At 44.5% G+C, this 26079-nt stretch overlaps 1 pseudogene; it reads left to right on the top strand.

The window, feature by feature from the left end:
- Nucleotides 1–252: 252 nt before the first annotated feature.
- LOC136503869 (1-acyl-sn-glycerol-3-phosphate acyltransferase PLS1-like) lies at nt 253–25252 on the top strand (annotated as a pseudogene).
- Nucleotides 25253–26079: the final 827 nt, after the last annotated feature.

A 26079-nucleotide genomic window follows, 5' to 3' on the forward strand; every position in this document is an offset into this window, starting at 1 on the left:
TCGATAGCGGACATGTCATGTACTCAGTGAACTGGTGGCCCCGAAGGTAGATACCTGCGCATCCCATCAGCACTGACAGGTCCCCACTTCTCTCCCTTTTCTTGTGCAGGGAGACGGAGAAGAAGTACCTCCAGAGCTCAAAATGGGGTTCGATCCCCAGATACCCTTCGCACAGCGCGATGAAGGCCATGATCTGCTACCCATGATCTGCTAGATCCCATTGAGATTTAGGTGCTACAACTTGATTTGGTAATGGTGCAGCAGTCCCTGGAAGAACGGGTGGGGAGGAATCGTGAGTCCATGCTCATGAAAGGGTACAAAGGACACGACGTAGCTGTCGGGTGGTGCCGGCACCTCCTCATGACTGGGCACGAGCCACTCCACTGCCTTGGTTCTCCCATGGAGAAGACCACGTTTGACGAGGCCCTCCATGTGCGTGTGGGTGATGTTGGAGCGATACCATGACTCCATGGGAAGCAAGGGTGGAGGAACGAGAACTTTGTCGGCGATGGAAGTGCGAGAGCAAGAGATCCGAGTGCTTGCAGTAGAGAAGCAAAGAGGACAAGGCTACGGTTAGGCATATCAAATGATGAGGACATGACCTCTATACATATGTCCATGCTTGGAGAACCATATGGAGACCAAGGAGATCAGCGAGGGTGTCCTAAGCAAGATGGAGGTCCGAGGCTAATTCGGTTCGAGTCCCCGAGGTGGAGGCCCAAAGCAACTCAAGTTCGAGTCTGTCTCGGGTTTCAGGACCAGTCTGCCTTAAACTGGTCACCCAGGACGCATCCGGACTCCATTTTCGACGATCCACATATGGTTGGAAAGCTAATTTGATAAGGAAGCCAACCCAATTGGTCTCATGTCAAAATCCCTTCGAAATCAATAGAATCATCGAAACAAGTTAGCATCCAGAATCTATCAGGGTGCTGCGACACCATCTTTTGGTCCGTTGGACCGTGTATCGTGTTTGGGCCCATTAGGGGGCGCGTCCAGGGGGGTGACGCCCAAGACTCTATAAATAGCAGCCGTCGTTCTCCTTAAGGTTTGGGTTTTGTTTAGTTCTTGATTTCCTCGTGAAACAGACATTGTTTTGCTGCAACTGTCGCCGCCAAGTCCGCTTGTTGTGAACTAGGGCCCCAGTTCTTGATCTTGTTCGCCTGTGGCGATTAGTCCTTTCAAATAAAGACTTGAACTCCTTCTTATTTTCATAAGCCTCATATTTATTTGCAATTTCAGATTACGTTCATCCCGTTCTTGCTTGTGTTCTCGATTCGCTTGCAGGAAAGCGTTCTCGGCGAGGTCAATCACGTTCGCGTGGCTGATAACCAACGGAGCAGTGGTGTAACAGTTGTGGAGGTCCGAATCAGTCTTGGTTCGAAGCCTAGATTGTGAACGTCGAGTCTCCACCAATCGACGTTATCATACCTTTTGAAAGATCGGGCCTAGTCTACATCAAGTGGTATCAGAGACCTTGTTGCCCGTTAGGTATAACTTTGTTCTCCCCTTTAGATTGTTACTGTTTTTGCATTACCTATAGTCCACAAAAAGCCAAAAAAATATACATCGTCACATATTCCCTGTCCTATAGCCTCATTGTGCCGTGCAATTTCGTCTCTGTTTTGAGTTGTTGAGTTTGTGCCCTAGGTCAAGTTCTTGTTGCTGGTTTTATATCGTTTTTTAGTCCAGTTTGTGTTTTCCCCTTTGTTTTTCATCATAATCCATGAACATCTCCAAGTCTTGTTGAGTTTCCTTTGTATTCATCAAACTCTAGTCCACGCCATCTTATTTGTTGCACTTGTCTTCACTGTTTCCATCAAATCCTTGCTGTCGTGACCAATTTTGCGCGCATTGTTCTCGTTTTGTCCTCTAATTCGGAGTCCGTTCTTAAAACTGGTCTAGTTTTTGCATACGAACTCGGATTTCGACGTTCCATATATCAAAATTGATCAAAAAAATTTCAGATCCGTCCATCCCCTGCCTTGTTGGGGTCGGAGATTTTTATTTTGGTCAAAAAGTGGTCACAAGATCCTCTTTTTGTGGTCACAAGGTTTTTGTTGATTTCGAGCACGTCTTCTAGAAATTCCATAGGCCACATCTTTCACTTGTTTAAGCTCATATTTTCTGTGGTTACTTCTTTTATGCTCCTAAGTAAAGAAAAAATATCAAAAAAAATAAAAATAAAAAGTCAAAGAATCCCAAAAAAACAACGACAGCCTAAAAATAGAGAAAAAGAGAGGGGCAAAAATGGAACAATATCTAGAGGAGCACATAGAGAGCGCCATTTGAGCTGTGTTTGCATGTGCTGATTTCTACGTTGTTCCTAATCATATTCTTGCTGTTTCACATCACTTGATACATCTGGTACTTGAAACGTGAGTAGGCCAGCAACTAAGACAAGTACTTGGGATACTTATTCAGCTTTGCTATTCAGTTATGAATTTTGCTATTCCTTGCTACTATATTGTGCCTGTCCAAGCTCCACTTTCTTCTAACCAAGTATAGGTTCACCTTGCAACTGTTATACTCAAGCTACAACGGTATCACAGTCACCGACCGATTGCACCGCCTGTTGCTTTGGTAAGAACACTTGTAAGACCGTGGTATAACACTGGAGAGTTGAGTGCCTTGTTTTTCCTTGTCCACAACCTAAGTAGTTGGTAGGGATAATACTTTTATGTTGTCTTTTGCTGTCTTCTAACAATGACAGGTTATTTGTATCCACCGACTTATGATGGTATAGGTGCTGATGAGTACATGGAGTGAGAAATTACCATCGATAACATATTTGCTACTCGCTTTATGTGTCCAAGGAGGAAGGTAAAAATGCAGTTAGTGTTTTGCGACATTCTATTTTATCTTGGTGGGAGTCTTTAGATCCTTCTGATAAGCCTCAAACTTGGAATGATATGAAACTTCTTATGCGAGAAACCTTTGTTAATCCACCTCCTGTTTTGACTTCATATGATGAGGTGCACCATTTAGAGGAAGAGTCTGTTGTTATTTCTCCTGCTATGCCTAACCTTTTGCAGGACAATGTAGAAAAGAGCGAGGATGACGTGATAGAAAATGAGAAGCTCACAGCCTCATGTGAAAATTCAGAACCATCAACTATTACCCCTACTGAACATGAGAGCAAAGGTAATGCCCATGATGCTAAACTCACAGAAGGTGAGAGTTCTCTTAATGTGCTGAATTTTTCCACCAATTATGCTATGATAGAGCAAATTTTAGTGGAGCATTCGCTTGATTTACCTTTGTCACAAGATGATTTGCTTGATGTTTCTTGTGACGAAGATGACTTGCATGATGATATTTATGTTATATCCATGCAATCATTGAAGAATGATCACGCTATATGTCTGCTGAAAATGAGCACTTGTGCTGAAAATAGACTTGTTATTCATAATGCTAGTGAAGTTGATGAGCTAAAATTGTTGTCTTCTTTAAATATTTTGGGTTACATTGAATTTGATGTTCCGTGTAATCTTAGTTCTTTAGAGGAGAAATTTTATGCATATGCTGATTTGCCATGATTCTCTAGACATACATATAATGTTTTTGGTAAATATAACAACCAAGGACAATATTTGATACAACGAGTTTACATTTGTACAAATCCAAATTCTCCTTTAGTTGTGCAAATTAAGGGTTAAGTCCAATTTACACCCTCCAACTTGCAGCAAAGTTCGGATTTCAACCTCGAACTTCAAAACCGGACAACTTTGGCCCTCCAACTCTCAAAAAAGTTCAACTTTCAACCTTCTGGGCGGTTTTGTGGGTGAACAGTAACTTTTAATATTTTCGAGAGCATTGAAATTTTATATTATTTTTTCGAGCATCTTAACGTTCTCAAATGAAAAAACTCAAAACTACAAAGTTGTAGATCTCATCGAGGTCTACAATTTACATATAAAAATTATCTTCATCCAACATCGTATTGAAGGGTTTTCTATTTTTTGAAATTTGAGTCTCATCACGCGATAAAATATGGTGCTGAAATTTTATATTATTTTTTCGAACATCTTACTGTCCTCAAATGAAAAAACTCAAAACTACAAAGTTGTAGATCTCATCGAGGTCTACAATTTACATATAAAAATTATCTTCATCCGACATCATATTGAAGGGTTTTCTATTTTTTGAAATTTGAGTCTCATCACGCGACAAAATTGTTTCACGCGTGATGAGACTCAAATTTCAAAAAATAGAAAACCCTTCAATACGATATCGGATGAAGATAACTTTTAAATATAAATTGTAGAGCTCGATGAGATCTACAACTTTGTAGTTTTGAGTTTTTTCATTTGAGGACAGTAAGATGCTCGAAAAAATAATATAAAATTTTAGCACCATATTTTATCGCGTGATGAGACTCAAATTTCAAAAAAATAGAAAACCCTTCAATACGACGTTGGATGAAGATAATTTTTATATATAAATTGTAGACCTCGATGAGATCTACAACTTTGTAGTTTTGAGTTTTTTCATTTGAGGACATTAAGATGCTCGAAAAAATAATATAAAATTTCGGCGCTCTCGAAAATATCAAAAGTTACTGTTCACCCGCAAAACCGCCCAGAAGGTTGAAAGTTGAACTTTTTCGAGAGTTGGAGGGCCAAAGTTGTCCGGTTTTGAAGTTCGAGGTTGAAATCCGAACTTTGCTGCAAGTTGGAGAGTGTAAATTGGACTTAACCCGCAAATTAATGATCAACTAGAGGATAGTAAAATCAACATTGTTGTTATGGCATATTCCTCTAGTTTTGCTTTTCGAACACAAGTGAAATCCAAAGAAAGGGAGCATATATTTCTTGTTAGTACTAATCTTTTGCAGGATAGTATTGGTAAAGATCATGTGTATTTCAATCGAGCAGACTATATGTCTGTAGGACAAGACATGCTACAAACCTGGACATGTGGTCATATTCTTTCTCACAACATTGTCCATTCCCATTATTTTGAAAACCTCGTTTGTCCTCATGTTGTGCAGGATCGACTTCAAACAAAATTGACGCCGAGGACGGCTTTTCATCAAGAAAGGGAGGATGATGAGGACATGACCTCTATACATATGTCCATGCTTGGAGAACCATATGGAGACCAAGGAGATCAGCGAGGGTGTCCTAAGCAAGAAGGAGGTCCGAGGCTAATTCGGTTCGAGTCCCCGAGGTGGAGGCCCAAAGCAACTCAAGTTCGAGTCTGTCTCGGGTTTCAGGACCAGTCTGCCTTAAACTGATCACCTAGGACGCATCCGGACTCCGTTTTCGACAATCCATATACGGTTGGAAAGCTAATTTGATAAGGAAGCCAACTCAATTGGTCTCACATCAAAAGCCCTTCGGAATCAATGGGAATTGTCAAAACAAGTCAGTATCTAGAATCTGTCAGGGTGCTGCGACACCATCTTTTGGTCCGTTGAACCGTGTATCGTGTTTGGGCCCATTAGGGGGCGTGTCTAGGGGGGTGATGCCCAAGACTCTATAAATAGCAGTTGTCGCTCTTCTTAAGGTTTGGGTTTTGTTTAGTTCTTGATTTCCTCGTGAAACAGACGTCGTTTTGCTGCAACTGTCGCCGCCAAGGCCGCTTGCTGTGAACCAGGGCCCCAGTTCTTGATCTTGTTCGCCTGTGGCGATTAGTCCTTTCGAATAAAGACTTGAACTCCTTCTTATTTTCATAAACCTCATATTTATTTGCAATTTCAGATTGCGTTCATCCCGTTCTTGCTTGTGTTCTCGATTCGCTTGCAGGAAAGCCTTCTCGGCGAGGTCAATCACGTTCGCGTGGTTGATAACTAATGGAGCAGTGGTGTAATAGTTGCGGGGGGTCCGAATCAGTCTTGGTTCGAAGCCTAGATTGTGAACGTCGAGTCTCCACCAATCGACGCTATCATACCTTTCGAAAGATCGGGCCTAGTCAACATCATCAAAGAAGAAGGGAGAAACCCCAAGTTATAGGGAAAGGTGGAGCGAGAGGCAAACCGTCCACCTCGATCGATGTGCCGACCGCTCCTCGTCACTTCACCTCTCCGAGAGTCGTGTGCACCCACCCCCGGGTGCCCCCTCGAAGGGTGCGTCGGACGACTGTTCGCCCCCTCGATGGACCAAAAACCACCACATGTAAGGAGGGATACGGAGCTGAAAATGCTCCCATGGCCCATTAAGGCCCAGGAGTTCGAAGGTTGGTCCATCGATGGGTTCACAACTGCTCCAGGGCACCTTTAGAGTGATGGGTGGTTAAGGATGGTCCCACTAGCGGCCAACACCCGGGTGCACGAGTGCCACGGCATCCCGATGCATGTTTGAGACTTGGCCAAAGCACGGTTGATGGTTTTTCCTCAAAGAAAGGCAATGAGCCCTTGGGACCGGTCGAACGGACCCGAGAACCATATAGACTGGCTGTTAGGAATCTAGAGTCGGTCACCAGCTGACCCATGCTGGACCCCCACGAACAGGAAGCTAGGGCCCCACTCGGACTAGCCGAGCACCATGATTTGTCCATCGAGGAAACATGGCAGGGCTCAGCCCCTCCATTTTTATCGAAAAAAAGCTTGAGAGAGGACGACCACAAGATGAGCTAACCCCTCGATTGGACCCCTGCTATGAGCAGAGGCTCGGGGGAAGTTGGACTCACAAGGAGACTGAGTATGCAGTCGCATGTCAATGACAGATCAATCGGATCCCATAGTTGCACGCTCCCGAAGAATCCGAATGCGATGAAAAGGAATCATGACCCTACCAAGACATCTTGTGGCCCGCAAAGGGAGATCAAGACCCTTAGAATCCTTCCATCTAAAAAAAGCCTTCAAAGGAGTATCCTACTCCTTCGCATGCTCGGGGGCTACTGTCGGGTATCAGTATTAGGAATACCTGAAAGAAGAAAGTTGATGGTCGTGAACGCTAACTCGTCCGGATGGTCAAGAGCATATTTTGGTCTCGCCCAACCCCGAAGGTATGGGCTCCATCACGTCTGACCCTGAGGGTGCGGGCTCCGTCTCGCCTGACCCCTCGGGCATGGACTTTGCCTCGCCAGACCCCTCGAAGGGGGATTCCGCCTCGCTCGATGGGGGTCCGTACCGCTTTCAACCACTACGGGTCTAAGAGTACGAACCTAGAGTCAAACTTTGACACAAGAAAGGGAGTAGGCACGTCTTGACGTGACCTACAGCCACGACAGGCCATACCTGAGGACTCATGTCACCAACAGTGTCGGGCGTGCCGGCGCTATGCTACCTAATCCCCATACGACTTCCGATAGGGGTATCTGCTAACCATACCGCCCGCCGGGACGAAATGGAGCACCACGACCGGCTGACGACGCCCATGTATAGTGCCAGTGATGAATAGGGTCATGATGTGGAGCCATCCCCGTCATCATCTATAGGATCGGCAGGACCCACATAAAGGAGATGAAGGGCGCCGCGACCCCGAAGGCCTTCTTCCTCCTCGCTTTTCTCTCTCTCTCTCTCTCTCTCTCTCTTTCTCTCGTGTAACCTACGCCTTCCCCTTCAACTAAAAAAGGGGAAGCAGGACGCCCCACAAAGGGCATGGCTCAATGCTGAACGGTTCCGGGAGTTCAACTAGACTCAACTCTATTCGATCCTTCCATCAGAGACTTGGGACCTTCTCCCTCTCTTGCCCATTTGTAACCCCTACTACAAACAAGTGCCGGTAACACGAGCAGCCTCAAACTGGACATAGAGACATTCCGCCCAAATTAGTATAAACCCTTGTGTTCTCCGAGCACATCATCTGGGCCAGACGCGCAAACACAAATTTACTAGTTGGTGGTTCAAAACACCGACAAATAGATTTGGTAAATGACTCTTCAAATTTAGCTCTCCATCCCACCTCATTCGCTCTCTACTTTTGGATAGCCTATCTCACTAGCCATCCAACCTCTTAGAGCAACTCCAAGGGACTCTCCAAATCCTTCCTAAATGTTATGATAGAGATTTTGGTGAAAAACTACCCTCCAATAGCTTTTCTAAATGGTTATCCCAATATAGCCATCTTATATTTTAGATTTCTCGCTACCCAAAATAGAAGACGAGAATGACTCTCTAGAGTGCGCATGAGATATACAAAGACTGTTGGAGAGTGAAAAGATATAGAAAGCAACTTTTACGTGACTCTCCAAATGATGATTTAGAGAGTGAGATTTAGAAAGTCTTTTGGAGATGCTCTTAGTTTTACATAGTCTGTTGGAGTACTCTAATATTTTTTTTGTTAACTCTATTTTAGAAAGTAGCTAAATATGTAAATTTGGCTAGTCCTTTCGGCTAATCTCTTGGAGATGCTCTTATACTTTTGGCGTGCCAACCTTGTGCATGTGACTCAACCAATTCACATTTGAATTTCAACCATAGGCTTCAAGTCACTTCCATCTATTGATTCAATAATGATTTGATCTTCCACATCAACATGACTTTCTATAGTTTGATTAGTACATCAACTCAATGCAAGTACTCTCCTCTTCGCCCTAGCCAGATCCTTCAGTCGCCAAGCCATCGCTTGCCTTTCGCCCTCGTTTAGTATCTTGAAGCCCTTCCCTTGCTATCTTCACTCTATGAAGTCATCGAGTCACATCTTGCTTCGAACCAACAATAAGCATATAATGAATGCCATTTCATTTGTATTGTTGTCTTCTGCTTGAATCAGATTGTTTTTATTTTATATTTTAATAAACTCCATTAATAAGCCACACAAGCATTGACAAACCAACCATAAGCATGAATACCATATCTTTGTTTTGTTCTTGCAAGCTTTACGGATGAGATCGATCCCCTTGTCTCATTTATTTGATAACACACTTGCTTGACAGTTCATACATCTTAATAATAGTGAACCTTGGACTCAATTTTCATTAATAGTGACACAACACATAATATGAGTCCATCACACAATAATCAATGGCATTGTTCGGCTTATCTCATATTCGGCTTATTCGACTTCTTTTTTCAGCCGGAACAGTATTTTTCTCTCACAACAATTCAGTTAGAACAATGTTTTTCAGCCAGTTTCAGCCAAGTTTCAGACCAGCGAACGGGACCAATATAGGCTAAACACCTATAAAATCTTATGAATATTGTTAGTCCCTTAATTGTGTTATCACTCAATTCACCAAAATCCACCTAAGGCCTAGATACACTTTCAATAGAGCAGGGACAATTTTATCTTTTTGTCTTTAATTCACATTGACAAGTGGAGTTGTTGAGCCTCGTCATAAAAAATAGCAAAAAGTGGTGATGTGTTTTATCTGAAGGCCGTTTGGATCCTTAAAATCGAATTCATTCTAATAATTATAATTTAGACATAGATTAATTAAGCTAATATTGATGTATATGAAATATATTTGTATATTTATTGTTAGGCATATAAAGGACGTACTTATATGTTATATTTTTATTGTAGGAAAATGAGTTGAAGAGTGTGCTATCAGTTAGAGAGTAGAATTATAGAATAATGATCTATAGAATCCATCTCCATCTCCTACCTTGTAAATTTGAAATAGACTTATTTGTGAGTTTGAGAAAGTTATGAAATATCAAATTACAAGCCAAATAATATAATCTATTAAGTAGATTTTAATTCCTCAAAATTAAAGGTCAAACGGTCCCAAGCTATAGCATCATTCATTATAATAACAACAAATGATTAAATATCACTCCTTCCCAAAAAAATATAATTCTAAGTTTAGAACGAGTAAAAAAATTAAGTTTAATCATGTGAAAAATATATTAACATTAATATCTCTAAATAGGTTTATTATAAAATAAATTTTATAACTGGTGATATTCACTCGGTGTAAATTTGCTCAAATTTATTTTTTTTCAACTCTTTATACAAACGAGAATTGCATCTGTGGGGTTGGAGTAAGACTCTCTCTAGCAAGAGACTCAAATTTAAAATGGGTAGTGAGGAACCTAAAATTAGTCTTCAATAGATTACTTATATAGGAGACCTATTTTTGGTTACCTGAGAGACATAACCCAAATATGGGTATTCTTTCTCCTGAAAATCTATTTATGGAAAGAATTCTCTTTTAGGTCTTGTTGTTGAAGAAGATGCTAAATAAATATTAAATATTTTATATGTAACGTTAGTCAAAGTACAAATATGTCTTGTATTTTAGGTGGGGTTATCGAAGATAGGCTAATCGCTAGTCATCCACACGATCACATAAGCATATCTTTTCTGTTTACCCCTGTGCTTTTCTCGTAATCCGGGAACAGGGCCAACAAGAGAGGAGACGTGGCCGGTGCGGCGGCGGCGGCGGCCATGGTGATCCCCTGGTGCTCGTCGTGCTCCCGCTCGGGCTCCTCTTCCTCCTTTCCGGCCTCATCGTCAACGGAATCCAGGTGATCTCAGCCGCCCCGGGCTAAGCCACCTCTAATTCAGTAATTATTTTTACTAATAATTTCGGGGTTTCCTGTGGTGATCTGAATCTGTTCGGTCGCTATGATTGTTTCTTAATCTGTAAATTTATACGATTTTCGCTCTTCTCTAGCTGGAGGCTCTTTGCGCTGATTTGCTGGGGGAAGTTCCCGTTGATTGTTTTGATTCTTTTTTAACTGCGTTTGTTTTTTGGCGCTTTGTTTTTCCCAATGGTCTGATCTGCTGCAATGCTTTCGGTTCAGCTGTTTAATTGGGAAACTGTCCAACATTTGGCTATTTTTTTTGTTACTTTCTGGCCTAGCTAAATGGGCAAACTTACTTCTCTGATCCATTAATTGCGTACTCGAATCACCACTGCCTTGGTCTTATCTTCCGCTTACAACACATTGCAGGCTATATTGTTCGTGTCTGTAAGGCCATTATCGAAGAGCTTGTATCGTCGGATCAACAGATTCAGTCGAGCTGCTATGGCTTCAGCTAATCTGGCTTGTGGACTGGTGGGCTGGTGTTAAGGTAATTTAAGAAACATAAACTTGAGCAATCGAAAGTCAGGTTCTTTTCTGCATAGAGCTCTGATGCATTTCAATTGGCCAAAGGAAAACAAACTTCAATATTATTTTGTTTCTTCATTTGTGCTACATGGTCCCTCATACTGGTTTTAAAGTTGTCGTTGGCTTATTGGTTTGAAGTTGTAGTGTGATGTGTTAATTATTAGGTTCTTAATGCAATGATGTCAAGCTCACTTGCATCAACAACAACAACAACAACAAAGCCTTTAAGTCTCAAACAAGTTGGGTAGGCTAGAGTTGAAACCCAGCAGAAGCAATTAAGGTTCAGGCACGTGAATAGCTGTCTTCCAAGCACTCCTATCTAAGGCTAAGTTTTTAGGTATATTCCATCCTTTCAAGTCTCATTTTATTGTCTCTACTCAAGTCAACTTCGGTCTTCCTTTGCCTCTCTTCACGTTACTATCCTGGCTTAGGATTCCACTACGCACCGGTGTCTCTGGAGGTCACCGTTGGACATGTCCAAACCATCTCAACCGGTGTTGGACAAGCTTTTATTTAATTGGTGCTACCCCCAATCTATCATGTATATCATCGTTTCGAACTCGATCCATTCTTGTATGACCGCAAATCCAACGCAACATACACATTTCCGCGACACTTATCTGTTGAACATGTCGTCTTTTCGTAGGCCAACATTTTGCACCATACAACATAGCAGATCTAATCGCCGTCCTATAAAACTTGCCTTTTAGCTTCTGTGGTACCCTTTTGTCACATAGGACACCAGATGCTTGGCGCCACTTCATCCACCCTGCTTTAATTCTATGGCTAACATCTTCATCAATATCCCCGTCTCTCTGTAGCATTGATCCTAAATATCGAAATGTATCCTTCCTAGGCACTACTTGACTTTCCAAACTAATATCTTCCTCCTCCCGAGTAGTAGTGCCGAAGTCACATCGCATATACTCAGTTTTACTTCTACTGGGTCTAAAACCTTTGGACTTCAAAGTCTCCCGCCATTACTCCAGTTTCTGATTCACTCATGTCCGGCTTTCATCAACTAGCACTACATCGTCCACGAAAAGCATACACCAAGGGATGTCCCCTTGTATGTCCCTTGTGACCTCATCAATCACTAAGGCAAACTAATAAGGGCTCAAAATTGACCCTTAATGTAGTCCTATCCTAATCGGGAAGTCATCCGTGTCTTCATCAGTTGTTCAAACACTAGTCACAACATTGTTTTACATGTCCTTAATGAGTCCGACGTACTTCGTTGGGACTTTATGTTTGTCCAAAGCCCACCACATAACATTCCTTGGTATTTTATCATAAGCCTTCTCCAAGTCAATAAAAACCCTGTGTAGGTCCTTCTTCTTCTCCCTATACCGCTCCATAACTTGTCTTATTAAGAAAATGGCTTCCATGGTTGACCTTCCGGGCATGATACCAAATTGGTTCATAGAGACCCGCGTTATTGCTCTCAAGCGATGCTCGATAACTCTCTCCCATAGCTTCATAGTATGGCTCATTAACTTAATTTCCCAGGTAATTAGTACAACTTTGAATATCCCCTTTATCTTGTAGATCGGTACCAATATACTTCTCCACTCGTCAGGCATCTTGTTCGATCAAAAAATATGGTTGAACAGTTTGTTTAGCCATACTATAGCTATATCCCCGAGGCATCTTCACACCTCGATTGGGATACCATCCAGTCCCATCGCCTTACCTCCTTTCATCCTTTTCAACGTCTCTCTGACCTCAGATTCTTGGATTCTCCGCACAAAGCGTCTATTGGTGTCATCAAAAGAGTCATCCAACTGAAACGTTGTGTCCATATTTTCACCATTGAACAATTTGTCAAAATACTTTTGTCATCGATGTCGGATCTCATCCTCCTTCACCAAGAGATGCTCCTTTTCATTCTTAATGCACTTAACTTGGTTGAAGTCCCTGTCTTTCTCTCACGAACCCTAGACATCCTATAAATGTCTTTCTCTCCTTCCTTTGTACTCAAATGTTGGTAAAGATCCTCGTATGCTTTACCCTTTGCCACACTTACAGCTCGCTTTGCAGTCTTCTTTGCCACCTTGTACTTCTCTATGTTGTCCACACTCCTGTCATGATACAAGCATCTATAACATTCTTTCTTCTCCTTAATAGCCCTTTGGACTTCCTCGTTCCACCACCAAGTATCTTTAGCCTCGCCTCCACTTCCTTTGGTTACTCCGCACATCTCTGAGGCCACCTTTCGAATGTTGGTTGTCATCTTCTTCCACATATTGTTTATGTCCTCTTCTTCCTTCCAAGAGCCCTCTTTGACAACCCTTTCCCTGAATACCTCTGACGTCTTCCTTTTCAGTTTCCACCACTTTGTTCTTTCAATCTTAGCTTTTAATCCCTACGGGCACGGACCTGAAAACGAAAGTCTGCCACCAAAAGCTTATGTTGAGAAACAACACACTCCCCTGGTATCACCTTACAACCCAAGCATGCTCGTTTGTCCTTTCTTCTTGCGAGGACAAAGTCAATCTGGCTAAAGTGTTGTCCGCTACTGAAGGTCACTAGATGAGATTCTCTCTTTCTAAAGAAAGTGTTGGCTATCATCAGGTCAAAAGCTACCGCGAAGTTCAGAACTTCCTCTCCCTCCTGATTCCTACTACCATATCCAAAACCTCCATGAACTGCCTCGAAACCTGCGCTTGTAGTACCTACATGCCAATTAAGATTTTCTCCTATAAAAAGCTTCTCACTACTAGGTACAGCTCTAATCAGGCCATCTAAGTCTTCCCAGAACTGTCTCTTAGCACTCTCGTCAAGGCCTACTTTGGGGGGCATACGCACTAATTACGTTCAAGACCATATCACCAACGACAAGCTTGACTAAGATAATCCTATCTCCTTGCCTTCTCACTCCCACCACACCATTCTTGAGGCTCTTATCAATCAAAACTCCTACTCCATTTCTATTCGCGACTGTTCCTGTGTACCAAAGCTTGAAACCTGTATTGTCCACCTCCTTCGCCTTATGACCCTTCCATTTAGTCTCTTGAATGCATAATATATTTACACGCTTCCTAGTCGCGGTATCAACTAATTCTCTTAACTTACCTGTAAGCGACCCTACATTCCAACTACCTAAACGGATCCTAGTTGGTTCGACTATTTTCCTTACCCTTCGCACCCCTCGACTTAGATGTGAAGACCCTTGCTCATTTTTCACTACACCCGGGCGCCGATGTAGCGCGCCACTAAGGAAGCGACGACCCGATCCTTGCTCACTTGACACCATGCCCAGATCACTACACGGCGCGTCACCAAGGGGATGCCGACCCGGCCCTTGCCCATTTAACACCATACTCGGGTTCCGATATGGCTCGTCGCTAAGAGGGTTACGCCCCAACGATTTTCTTTCGGGTTTCATCTCCATTAGAATGGCTAGATTTAACGTTGGCTCGCCAAGCCTATCACAACCCTCCTCCTTTACCAGGGCTTGGGACCTGCTATGTTGAGACAACATAAGTGGAGTTCAAGCTCACTTGCATATTTGAGAAAAAAAAAATAGCAACATTAAGACGAATACATTGGCTTATTGTCTAACTACTCGACTGATGAAGCTTGGTAGTATGCCTTTGATCGAATGTTCCACTTGGCAATGAGGCCTTTGAATGGTCCACTTGGCAACGAGGCAATCTGGCATGACAATGACGATCAGTGGAATTTGGGCCATGGAGGGAAATGTGGAAGACCTGGGCTCCACCTTGATGCAAATTATTTGTTTCGTTGGCCTCCTTGAACCATTGTTGGATAACTGATCGTTTGTCCCGTCGTGGACTTGATCACCCAGAGTGCTGCCCATTGTGCGATCAAGTGGAAGAGACGGTGCAACATTTACTCACTTCTTGTGTGTTTGTAAGGAGTGTGGTTTTCAGTGCTATCAATAGTTGGGCTGCAGCACTTAGCTCCTGGCTTGGAGAACTACAGAATGGTGGTGTCATGCTTTACAGTGGGTTCCCAATTTATCTCGCAAGGGCTTCAACTCTTTGGTTGTGTTAGTGGCATAGTGAATTTGGAAACATAGGAATGGCTGCATTTTCGAGAGGACTTCTCCTAATCTTGCTGCCATCTTGGGGATATTAGAGATGAGGCAATGTTATGGTGTAAGGTGAGAGTCAAAGGGCTCGGTAGCGTGTGGCCTTAGTTGTTTCACTCATGGTCGCTGGTTGTGGTTAAGCTTTGTTGGTGAATCCTTTTTGTAACTTCTTTGCCCCTATAAGGGTTTTAAGAGTCATCTAGACTCCTTTCTTCTTAATATAATGATGCGCACTTCTCATGCTTGTTTGAGAAAAAAAAGAGTGGAGTATTGGGGGTTTGGGTGGGCTGGTCACCATCAAGACAAGAGAGGGCTAACACTATACATGATTGAAGTCAACATTCTTTTTGTTCTTTTCTAAAATGGCAAGTCTCTACAATTTAAGTAGCGCATTTGCTTGTCTAGCTTGGTTAAGTGAAATTTGGGTGCCTGATGAGTTTGCTCTGCGTCTTGTTCAGTTATATTGTTCTTCTTAACCTTTTTGTACAAGATCATATTATATAACAATAACATTAAGTGAGGGAGGGAGGGACACAGGGACACAGGGGTTTGACCAAATGGTGGCATGCAATGGAATTGGAGTTGCTGACATTGTTTGAGGTGGCTCCTCAGCATGGCCAGTTTGGACAAGAAGGAACTTGTAGCTAAGATTAAATTTCGGCCAATCCAAGATCAAAACTATTAACCACCCTTCTGTCCACCCCAACTTCCAGCCGCTCCCATACCCACACAGAAACAACTGAACTGCTTGCTTGGTTGGCAATGCAAAGTGTTTCTTCTCAACCTTTTAAAAAGAACTAAGGCCATTTTTGCACAAGGAATTTCACAAGGAAAAAGTTTAATTCCCAGAGGAGTCAGGAAAAGTTCCTATATTTGGGCTAGAGGGTCAGAGACACTTTAGATTTCTCGGCAGAAAATCTTAATTTGTTTGGGATCTTTGTGAAATATTTAGTTTCACATTCTTAATATGTTCCCTGGTTTCAATCATTCCATTCAAATTCTGCAGGTACAATTGCATGCAGATCAAGAAACTTATCAGCTAATGGGTATGGAGTTGAGTTCCAAAATTTTCACGTGAGCATTGAGCATTGATTTTAAAGCGTTGTTCAAAAAAGGATGGATTCTTATTAGTATCATTTGAAGAATTCAATAGGAAAAGAGCATGCCTTTATCATATCAAATCACCAGAGCGACATTGATTGGCTTATTGGATGGATTTTGGCACAGGTGATTATTTTTTCTCATTAAATATTTTTCTTGGAACTAGCAGTTTTATTACTAACTCATTGTGACAAGAGTTGGGTTGATTTGGTGACCAGCGTTCAGGATGTCTTGGAAGCACACTAGCTATCGTGAAGAAATCTTCAAAGTTCCTTCCTGTAAGTTTGCTCATACATTTCTATGATGGTATGCTGTCTCATGTTTAGTTCTGTATTACTTGTAATTCCAGTTTATTTCTGCAAATCTGTGTCAAGTAATGTAAGAAAGGGGGACAAATAAAATAAGATCTGGGATACACATGGACTTGTAAACTTATCAGGCATAGTGCTTCATTGTACATGGTATTTCCCTTTCATCATTAGTTTGGTGACCTCATGGTTATCCATGGAGCAAAGAATGATTTCCTATAAATATCTATAAGATTGTGTTCGAGAAAATATCTATAAGATCATCCCTGGTGCCAAAGTCTCAAGCAAAGCAACAAAATCTCTAAGAAGAGTAGATGATCATCCATATTGCTTGGTTCCTGACCAACAAAGTTCTATATAAGAAGAGATATCAAAATTGAAGATATACTAGAAAGTTTTCTTACTGAACTTATACCAGCTTCTCACGATTTATACTGGTTAGAGCAGTATGCTCGGGGGTATCCCCTTGCTGGTCCGCGTTCGAATCCTGGTACAGCTTCTTATTTCAATGCCCAGGGGCTGTCTTCCCCCCTGTGGTCGAATTTTTTTTTCTTACTGAACGTATGAGGAACCCACAAACAGGCACATTCCAATTCATTTGTGAGCAAGAACCGGCTAACAGCCTGATAATTGATTTGTTGAACATACTAATTGGCTTTAATGTTACATGTTTAGTCATGCTTGAATGATAGCAACACGAAACTATGTATAATCTTCAAGTTTTTCTTGAAAATTAGTCTAGGCTCAATTGTTGAAACGATAGGTACTAAATAAACTTGAAGGATGTAATAACACAAAGTGAATAATACTGGAGTTATGATTCCTGAATAGGGCTTGGTCTACTCTTGAGTACTGAATAACTAAGGTTTGAACACACTCCGTATTATCTTACCATAAGGGACTGCATGCATCTGTGTCTCTTCTTATTCTGATAAACTATTGTAGGTTATTAGCTGGTCTATGTGGTTTGCTGAATATCTATTTCTGGAGAGAAGTTGGGCAAAGGACGAAAAGACACTTAAAGTATTTTCAACCTTACTTGATATGACACTTGACAGTTGACACCTTTCTGTTCACAGTAATTAAATGATATTTATACTCTTTTAATTCAGTGGGGTCTCAAAAGATTGAAGGACTTCCCCAGATCATTCTGGCTTGCCCTTTTTGTTGAGGGTACACGGTTTACACCAGCAAAACTTCTAGCAGGTCAAGAATATGCAGCCTCACAGGGTTTGCCAGCCCCTAGAAATGTGTTGATTCCGCGGACCAAGGTTTGCATTTTTGCTGCTTCCTGGCTGAAATTTTGTATTCTGCCATGGAAGTTTCCAGTGTTGCATGTGAAATGTTAAAGGTCTCTCCCAAACATCGGCAATTTCCTTCCCCTATGTGATGCAGCTTTATGTGAAATTCTTATATATTTTAGTTTCCATTCTAGCCTTAGTTGATCAGCTGTGCTTATCTTTTTCTGCTAATTGCTTATTGAGGTCAGAACTCAGATGGAAGAAACTTCTTGCAAGGGTCAAATACAATATTTCGTAGTTTTTGGTGTGATGCATTATACATTTTGTGCAAATTTGATCTCTTGTTTTTTTTTTAACTTTCCTTTCTGAAAGTTATGATGTGTTGACAGCTCTTTTCTGTGTGCCAATATCAGGGATTTGTATCAGCAGTAGGTATTATGCGTGATTTTGTCCCAGCTATCTATGATACAACAGTGATAATCCCTAAAGATTCACCTGCACCAACAATGCTGCGTATTCTCAAGGGACAATCATCAGTAGTAAGTGTTTCAACTTCTGTAGACTCGAATTGCTGAGATGCTGCTGATTTTGATCATGGAAACTTTGATTGGATAAAATGGATATCTTTCTGATGTCAAGTATAGTTACGTATCCACAATTTTCATTGTAGGTTCATGTTCGCATAAAACGCCATGCAATGAGTGATATGCCTAAATCCGATGAAGATGTTTCAAAATGGTGTAAGGACATCTTTGTGGCAAAGGTATTTGACTACTTGGTGAAACTATGAGCATGTAAGATGTCACATTTGAAGGTTCCACAAATTGGCTGATTTGTTAATTACTATTTTTCTATGACAGGATGCTTTATTGGACAAGCATATATCAACTGGTACTTTTGATGAAGAAATTAGACAAATTGGTCGTCCAATGAAATCTTTGCTGGTAAATACTTGACTAAGAGTTCAATTCATCATGTTATGGATTAGCATTATCCATCACAGTTATTAAAGAAATCAAAATAGTAAATGGACAGATGCCCTGTTAGGATAGTAAATAGTAAACATACCTTAAATAGTAAATGGTCGAACCTCCACGTCTCTGTGTTCCTAGGAGGCGTCGTGCGGTTGAATGCACATTCTCACCGCCACGTCGTAGCGAGAGGCTTGCGGCCAAGAGCAGATGCAGAGCCTCCAACCCGACCGTGCAAGCCCAGAACGTGATAATGGCAAAATGGGGACTCCGCCAGCAGGACCAGGCGCCGCAGGCAGATGCGGAGAGCGATTTCGATAAGTACATGGCCCTATTCGGCGAGCCTCTCTCGGAGTCCAAGCGCGAGGCGATCAGGATGCTCTTCCCGGCAGGCTGCGCGATTGAGGGCATCCAGCTGGTGGAGGGGGTTGACCTCAAGGTTTAGCCTACCTTGGGGTACCCGCTCTAGTGTAGAGAGACACACCTCTCATCCAATATGGGGGGGTGACCTTCATATATATAGCCAATATGGCTGGGTATACAAGGAATACAATCAGGTATACATAGAAGGTGCTAATCATGGCTAAACACACATAGACTTGCCTAATACCCGCCCGCAGTCTAAGCGGGAGGATCCCGGACGCAAAGACTGGACCTAAATTCAGTAAATAACTGTACAGGAAGACCCTTGGTCATAATGTCTGCGAACTGGTGAGAGGACGGCACATGAAGGACCCGAACTTGGCCCAAGGCGACCTTCTCACGGACGAAGTGAATATCAATCTCAATGTGCTTCGTTCGGCGATGATGAACTGGATTGGTTGTCATGTAGACAGCGCTGACATTGTCGCAGTAGACAACCGTCGCCGAAGCAAGAGGAACATGGAGCTCCTGCAGGAGCTGGCGCAGCCAGCAACACTCTGCCACCACATGAGCAACAGCACGGTACTCAGCTTCGGCACTGGAGCGGGAGACCGTGGTCTGGCGCTTGGAGGACCAGGAGATTAGATTGTCGCCGAGGTAGACACACTAGCTGGAAGTTGAGCGCCGAGAGTCGGGGCAGCCAGCCCAGTCGGCATCGGAATAGGCGACCAGTGACTGAACAGGGCCGACACCAATGTGGAGGCCGGAGGAGAGAGTGCCCTTCAGGTAGCGTAGAATCCGCTTGATCATCGAGAGATGCGGCTCGCGGGGATCATGCATAAAGAGGCACACCTGTTGGACGGCGTATGCCAAGTCAGGACGGGTCAGCGTGAGGTACTGGAGTGCACCAGCAAGACTCCGGTACGCGGACGGATCAGCAACAGGGGCACCAGCGGTGGCAGATAGCTTGGCATGAGTGTCAACAGGTGTCGTTGTAGAGTGACACTCAGCCATGTCGGCGCGTTGAAGGAGCTCAACGGCGTACTGTCGCTGTGATAAGAACAGCCCGTCGGTGGAGCGAGTGACGGAGATGCCGAGAAAGTGATGGAGTGCACCCAGGTCAGTCATGGCGAACTCAGAGTGGAGGCGCCAAATGATCTGTTGTAGCAGGGCCGTCGAGGACGCAGTGAGGACGATGTCATCGACGTACAGAAGCAGGTAGGCGATACTGGTCCCGTCTTTGTAGACAAAGAGGGAGGTGTCGGAGGCCGAGGCGACGAAGCCGAGCTGGCGAATATATGTCGCAAATTGCTAGTACCAGGCTCGTGGAGCCTGCTTCAGGCCGTAGAGGGAGCGCTGCAACAGGCACACATGATCAGGAAGCTCAGGATCGACGAAGCCTGGGGGCTGCTGGCAGTAGACGGTCTCCTCCAGATGACCATGGAGGAAAGCGTTCTTGACATCGAGCTGATGAATGGGCCAGGCGCGGGAGGCAGCAATGCTGAGGACAGTCCGGATGGTGGCTGGTTTGACCACCGGGCTGAAGGTTTCATCGTAGTCGATGCCGTGGCGCTGAGAGAAGCCATGAACCACCCAGCGAGCCTTGTGACGAGCGAGGGTACCATCGGAGTGGTACTTGTGCTTGAAGATCCACTTGCCGGTGACCACATTGGCGCCGGGTGGGCGGGGTACGAGGCGCCATGTTCCGTTGTCGATGAGCGCCTGGTACTCCTCAGCCATTGCCGCGTGCCAGTTTGGATCAGCCAAACCGCCACGGTAGCTGGAGGGAAGTGGAGACGGAGTGATCGTCGCAGAGAGGCCAACATACCGCATAACCGGTATGGCCCCGGACTAGGTCCGTGTAATGCGGCGTTCCGGCTGGACGGGAGGTGCCGAAGGAGCTGCAGACGTCGTTGGCTGCTGGACAGGAGCAGCCGCCGGCTGTATAGGAGCAGGAGCCTGCTAGACAGAGGCAGGAGGCGGCTGAGCAGTGCTGGAGCCGAGCCTTGTGCTGTAGAGGAGCCGTCAGGCCCCCGGGGACGCCTACTGTAGACGAAGCGGATGTCCCGCAGGACAGCCGCTGGAGGTGCAGCCACTGGAAACGGAGGTGCTGCCGCTGGAGAAGTAGCAGGTGATGGAGCTGCTGGAGTTGCTGCTGGTGAAGCGGCAGGAAGTACAGGGCCGTGGAACAGGATGGCGGGGTCGTCGGTCAGCTCCTCAATGGAACTGGAAGGTGGCGACCCAGCAGCAGATGGCAAGGATGCAGGACGCACCGGCACTGTAGTTCCTGCAATCAAAAAATCCAGGTCGCTGTGCGAGGACCTGGAGGGGTAAAGCCCGAAGGAAAAACAAGTCTCATCGAAGACCACATGGCGAGAGATGATGACGCGCTTAGTGGCCATGTCGAGATAGCGGTACCCCTTGTGGGAAGATGGATAGCCGAGGAAGACACATGCTGTGGAGCGAGGAGAGAGTTTGTGGCGAGCCGTGGCGGACAAGTTTGGATAACATAGACACCCAAAGACACGTATGTGGGAATACTTGGGAGGTTTGTTGTGGAGGAGAGTATATGGAATGCCGTGGCTAACAGCGGAGCATGGACGCCTGTTCAGAAGATATGTGGCTGTGGCGAGCGCCTCAGCCCAGTACTGAGGAGGCATGTGTGCATGGAGGAGCATTGTGCGACTGATGTTGTTTAAAGTGCGAAGAAGACGTTCAGCTTTGCCATTTTGTGGGGAGGTACATGGACACGAGAGGCGTAAATGAATACCACGAGAAGCAAAGAGAGTATGGAGGGTGTGGTTGACGAACTCAGTGCCATTGTCGGTTTGGACAGCCTTGATGGCAAGGCTGAATTGAGTGTGGACATAATTGCAAAAATTTGCAATATGTGTGGAGACTTCAGATTTGCGAATGAGTGGAAAAGTCCAACAAAAATGAGTATAATCATCAAGTAAAACTAGATAATATTGATACCCGGAGACACTTGCAACCGGGGATGTCCATACATCACAGTGAACAAGTTCAAATGGCATAGAAGTATGTGAACTGGAATCTGAAAAAGGGAGGCGCACATGTTTGCCAAGCTGACAGGAATGACATAGCAACTGCTCTAATTTATTACAGCTGATGGACGCATTATGACGAAGAATGTCAATGGTGACGGAGCCGGGATGACCAAGACGGTGATACTAGAGGTCGGTGGAGGCGGCAATGTTGGCGTGTGGAGCGGAAGATGCAGCAGGGAAGGTGTAAAGATCACCAGCACTATTGCAGCGAAGCATCACGTGTCGGGTCGGGATATCTTTGACAGAAAAACCAAGAGCGTCAAATTCTATAGAGCAGTTGTTGTCCCTAGTAAATTGACGGATAGATAGAAGATTGCAAACTAGAGATGGGACAACTAAGACATTATTAAGATGAAAATTGGATGATGGTGTATGAAGAACAGACCGGCCACGACAGGAAACAGGAAGATGTGCACCATTGCCGACTGTAATGGAAGAATGAGGAGGAGGGTGACGAGAGAGGAGTATACCATCCGAGGAGCTCATGTGGGAGGAGGCGCCGGAATCCAGGACCCAGGGATGCTGTCCCTGGAGATGCATCTGATTGAGGGCAGCGACGAGACCGTCCTGGTTCCACATGGGAGTTGGTGGAGAGACGTGGAGCGGCGCAAATGTCGTGGGAGGCTGTGGAGGCGCCAAGGCCGTATGAGCCTGAGGAGGAGGGGCGCCAAGCACGCCTGGACGCCAGCCGGCCTGCTGCTGTGCCGAAGGAGGACCCTGGGGCGCCGATGGATTGTAGCAAAACCAGGGGCCCATGGGGCGGTATTGACCAGTTTGGCCAACGCCGCCTCGCTGCGGCGCAGAGCCGCTGTTCCAGCGCCGGCCCTTGCCCTTGTTCTTGCTGCCGCTGCTGTTGCCACCGCCGCCGCCCTTAGTGTTGCCGTAGCCGGTCACATGTGGGTTGTGTGTACCTCCAGAGGTGGCTGTGGCAGCGAGAGCACGACACCCGCCCGGGCTGGTGCAGCCAGAGCCGACGTTGGTGAGAAGAGCGGTGTTGGCGACCGTCTTTTCGTCATTGGCGAGACGAAGCTCCTTGAGGGCCAGCATGTCATGAGCCCTCGCGAATGTGGGAAGAACAGCGGAGTTAGCGATGTCGTCGGTGGTGTTGGAGAAGCGAGGATTGAGGCCGCGAAGGAGGGCGAGGACGAGCTGTGAGTCTTGGACAGGGTGCCCGACGTCGCGAAGAGCGGCGGCCTTGATCTTCAGCCGCTGGCAGTACGCCGAGATGGTGCTGTCACCTTGCACCATGGAGTGGAATTCATTGAGGAGGAAGATGGCGCGGGGCTCCTGGTTGGCGCGGAAGATCCCTTCAATGGCTACCCATAGATCACGGGCGGTGGGATCGGCACCGTCCATGGCGAGGTCGAGGACGGAGTCGTCGACGGAGCCGGAGATCCAGCCGCGGACGCAGCACTCCGCGACGTCCCACTGAGGATCATCAGGACGAGGAGCAGAGCCGTCGATGTGCGAGCGAAGGCCGAACTTGCCGCACAGCGACTTGAAGAAGAACGCCCACTTGGAATAGTTGGATTGCAGGTCCAGCGTGAAAGGGATGTGGAACTTGACATTGACTGTGGCGTAGTTGTGAGCCACAATCGGGGCAGCAGCGCCAGAGGTCATGGCAGGCATGGTGGGAGTGCCTGTCGCGGGCAGGGTGCCGGCACTAGTTGCCGAGGAGGATGAAGAGGCCATCGGAGATGAGGGTGAGAGGAGAACAGCCGGTGAGGGTGGATGGGCGCGAGGAAGACGCGCGCGGTGGGCTGCTGCTGCGCGAGCAGGAAGAACTCGCGAGCAGGGAGAGAGCACAGGAGGAAGGAGGAGGAAAAACAGGATCTAATAGGCTGATACCATGTAGAGAGACACACCTCTCACCCAATATGGGGGGGTGACCTTCATATATATAGCCAATATGGCTGGGTATACAAGGAATACAATCAGGTATACATAGAAGGTGCTAATCATGGCTAAACACATATAGACTTGCCTAATATCTAGGTTGTCCAATCGTTGCCTATGGCCTAGTTTACTAGCTCGCTGTACCTTAGCCCGTTGTTGCTTTTAGTTCCTCTTGTGGTAGTAGCCGGGCTTCGTCGTAGTTTTCTTTAGTTTTTTCACTTCTGTTTTTCTTCCTTCTCCTCGCCTAGGGAACCTTTGGTTACCTAGTGTTGAGCCGTTTGTTGTTTGGTTCGGTGTTGTCTACTTCCTTTTAATGAAATACGTGCTACACGGCACGTTCGAGAAAAAATTTCTTGTGATAGAAAAAGTGGCATAGTTTGATATGATAATGGCAACACACCTTTGTGACTTTGCTAAATCACTGCTACTAGTACTTCATTTCATGTGTGTTCGAGAAAAGAGTACTACCTCCATTTCCTTTATAAGGTGCACACGCATATCAAGATTCAAACTTAAAAAATCTTTGGCCAATAATTTGGCTAACAATTTTTAACTATTATAAAATAAACTTGATACATTTAGATGTAAGCAACTGTACTATCAAATAATCATAAGTTTATAAGCATTAACAATATAATGTAAAGTAAATGAATGGTCATGTATAACTTAGGAGACCGTTTCATTCTAAACCACGCCTATAAAATGGAACGGAGGGAGTACCTCATTTCATGTCGAAAGCTTTTGTTATTCCTATAACAGAATGAGCTCAATTCCCTTAATGTATCAAATGTGCTTGATAAAAGATCACATTGCAGATTATTTAGGCACATCACTTTGTCACTTGACTATTTTGCTATGAGAATATCTTGTAAACATACCCCTTCAACTTTGTCCTGTGTCGCCCTTAAAAAATTCGCTATTATCTTGCAGCTGCTTAATTCTGTTCCTGCTGGTAGTGCAGGTTGTTCTGTCTTGGTCATGCCTCCTTCTGTATGGTGCCTACAGATTCTTACAGTGGACTCAACTCTTGTCAACGTGGAAAGGCATTATCCTCTTTGCTGCTGGATTGGCACTGGCGACTGGCGTTATGCATGTTTTCATCATGTTCTCTCAGTCAGAGCGTTCAAGCTCCGCCAGAGCAGCAAGGAATCGGGTGAAGAAAGATTGATGACTCTTGATTCCAGTCCATCCCCAGCTGCCAATTTGTTAGGTACAAGCATGAGGCAATTTTTCTCAGTGCTTGTACTCTCTAGTCTAGGAACAGAAGAAGTTGTGTGTCAAGAATTGTGATATCCTGGCCTCTTCTTGTACTTGTATCCATAACACAAATGTAGATTTGTTTTCAGAATAGCAGGAACTGGTACATTAGTCTATTGATTGATTTTTTCTTGCAGACTGGATGTGCAGACAATCTTTTATGGTTCACTGCTTGGTTTATCTGAGTATCTCCGCATTGTCTGAGACCTCACTGTACTCAGAAAATTCCAGAATTGCTTCGGTAGAAAAGGCTGATGACCCACCTTGTTGGGCTGGTCTACTATTGCTTCAGTAAATACAAGCCCCTGATACATGTACATGAGTATAGCAGAAAGATTATTCTGGTGATGATAAAAAAAAGGTTGTGGAGGTGACCACAAATACAACACAGAGGGACCCAATATCTTTTATAGTTCGACATTAGGGGCCTCACAGTTTTTCAAAGGCTTAATGTGGGCAGCTTTTGCAGCGAAAATGGGTTTTAGATGGAAAATAGGAAACGTCAAGTAGGTGAAGTTTTGGGGGACAACGGGCTCTCAAGTCTAGCTATTTAGTTTTGGGAGATTTACATTCTGGTCAATGAAAAGACTGAAACAATGGCTAACCTTTGGGATGGAACTAACCTTAAATGTACCTTTAGAAGGTGTGTTGATAATAGGCTTATGAACCTCTGGTTAGAGATAGTGTGGTTAGCCTCTACTATTTGTTTTCTTGATGAGGAAGATTCTCTAATTTGGCAGTTTACTTGAAATGGTGTTTATTCTTCTCAATCAATGTATAATGTATCAATTTTAGAGGTATGTTACCTATGCATGTTCCTGCAGTTTGGAGTCTGAAGATTCCTCCTAGAGTACACTTTTTCCTATGGC

This window comes from Miscanthus floridulus, chromosome 14 (assembly GCF_019320115.1).
Source record: "Miscanthus floridulus cultivar M001 chromosome 14, ASM1932011v1, whole genome shotgun sequence".
NCBI classification, from domain to species: domain Eukaryota; kingdom Viridiplantae; phylum Streptophyta; class Magnoliopsida; order Poales; family Poaceae; genus Miscanthus; species Miscanthus floridulus.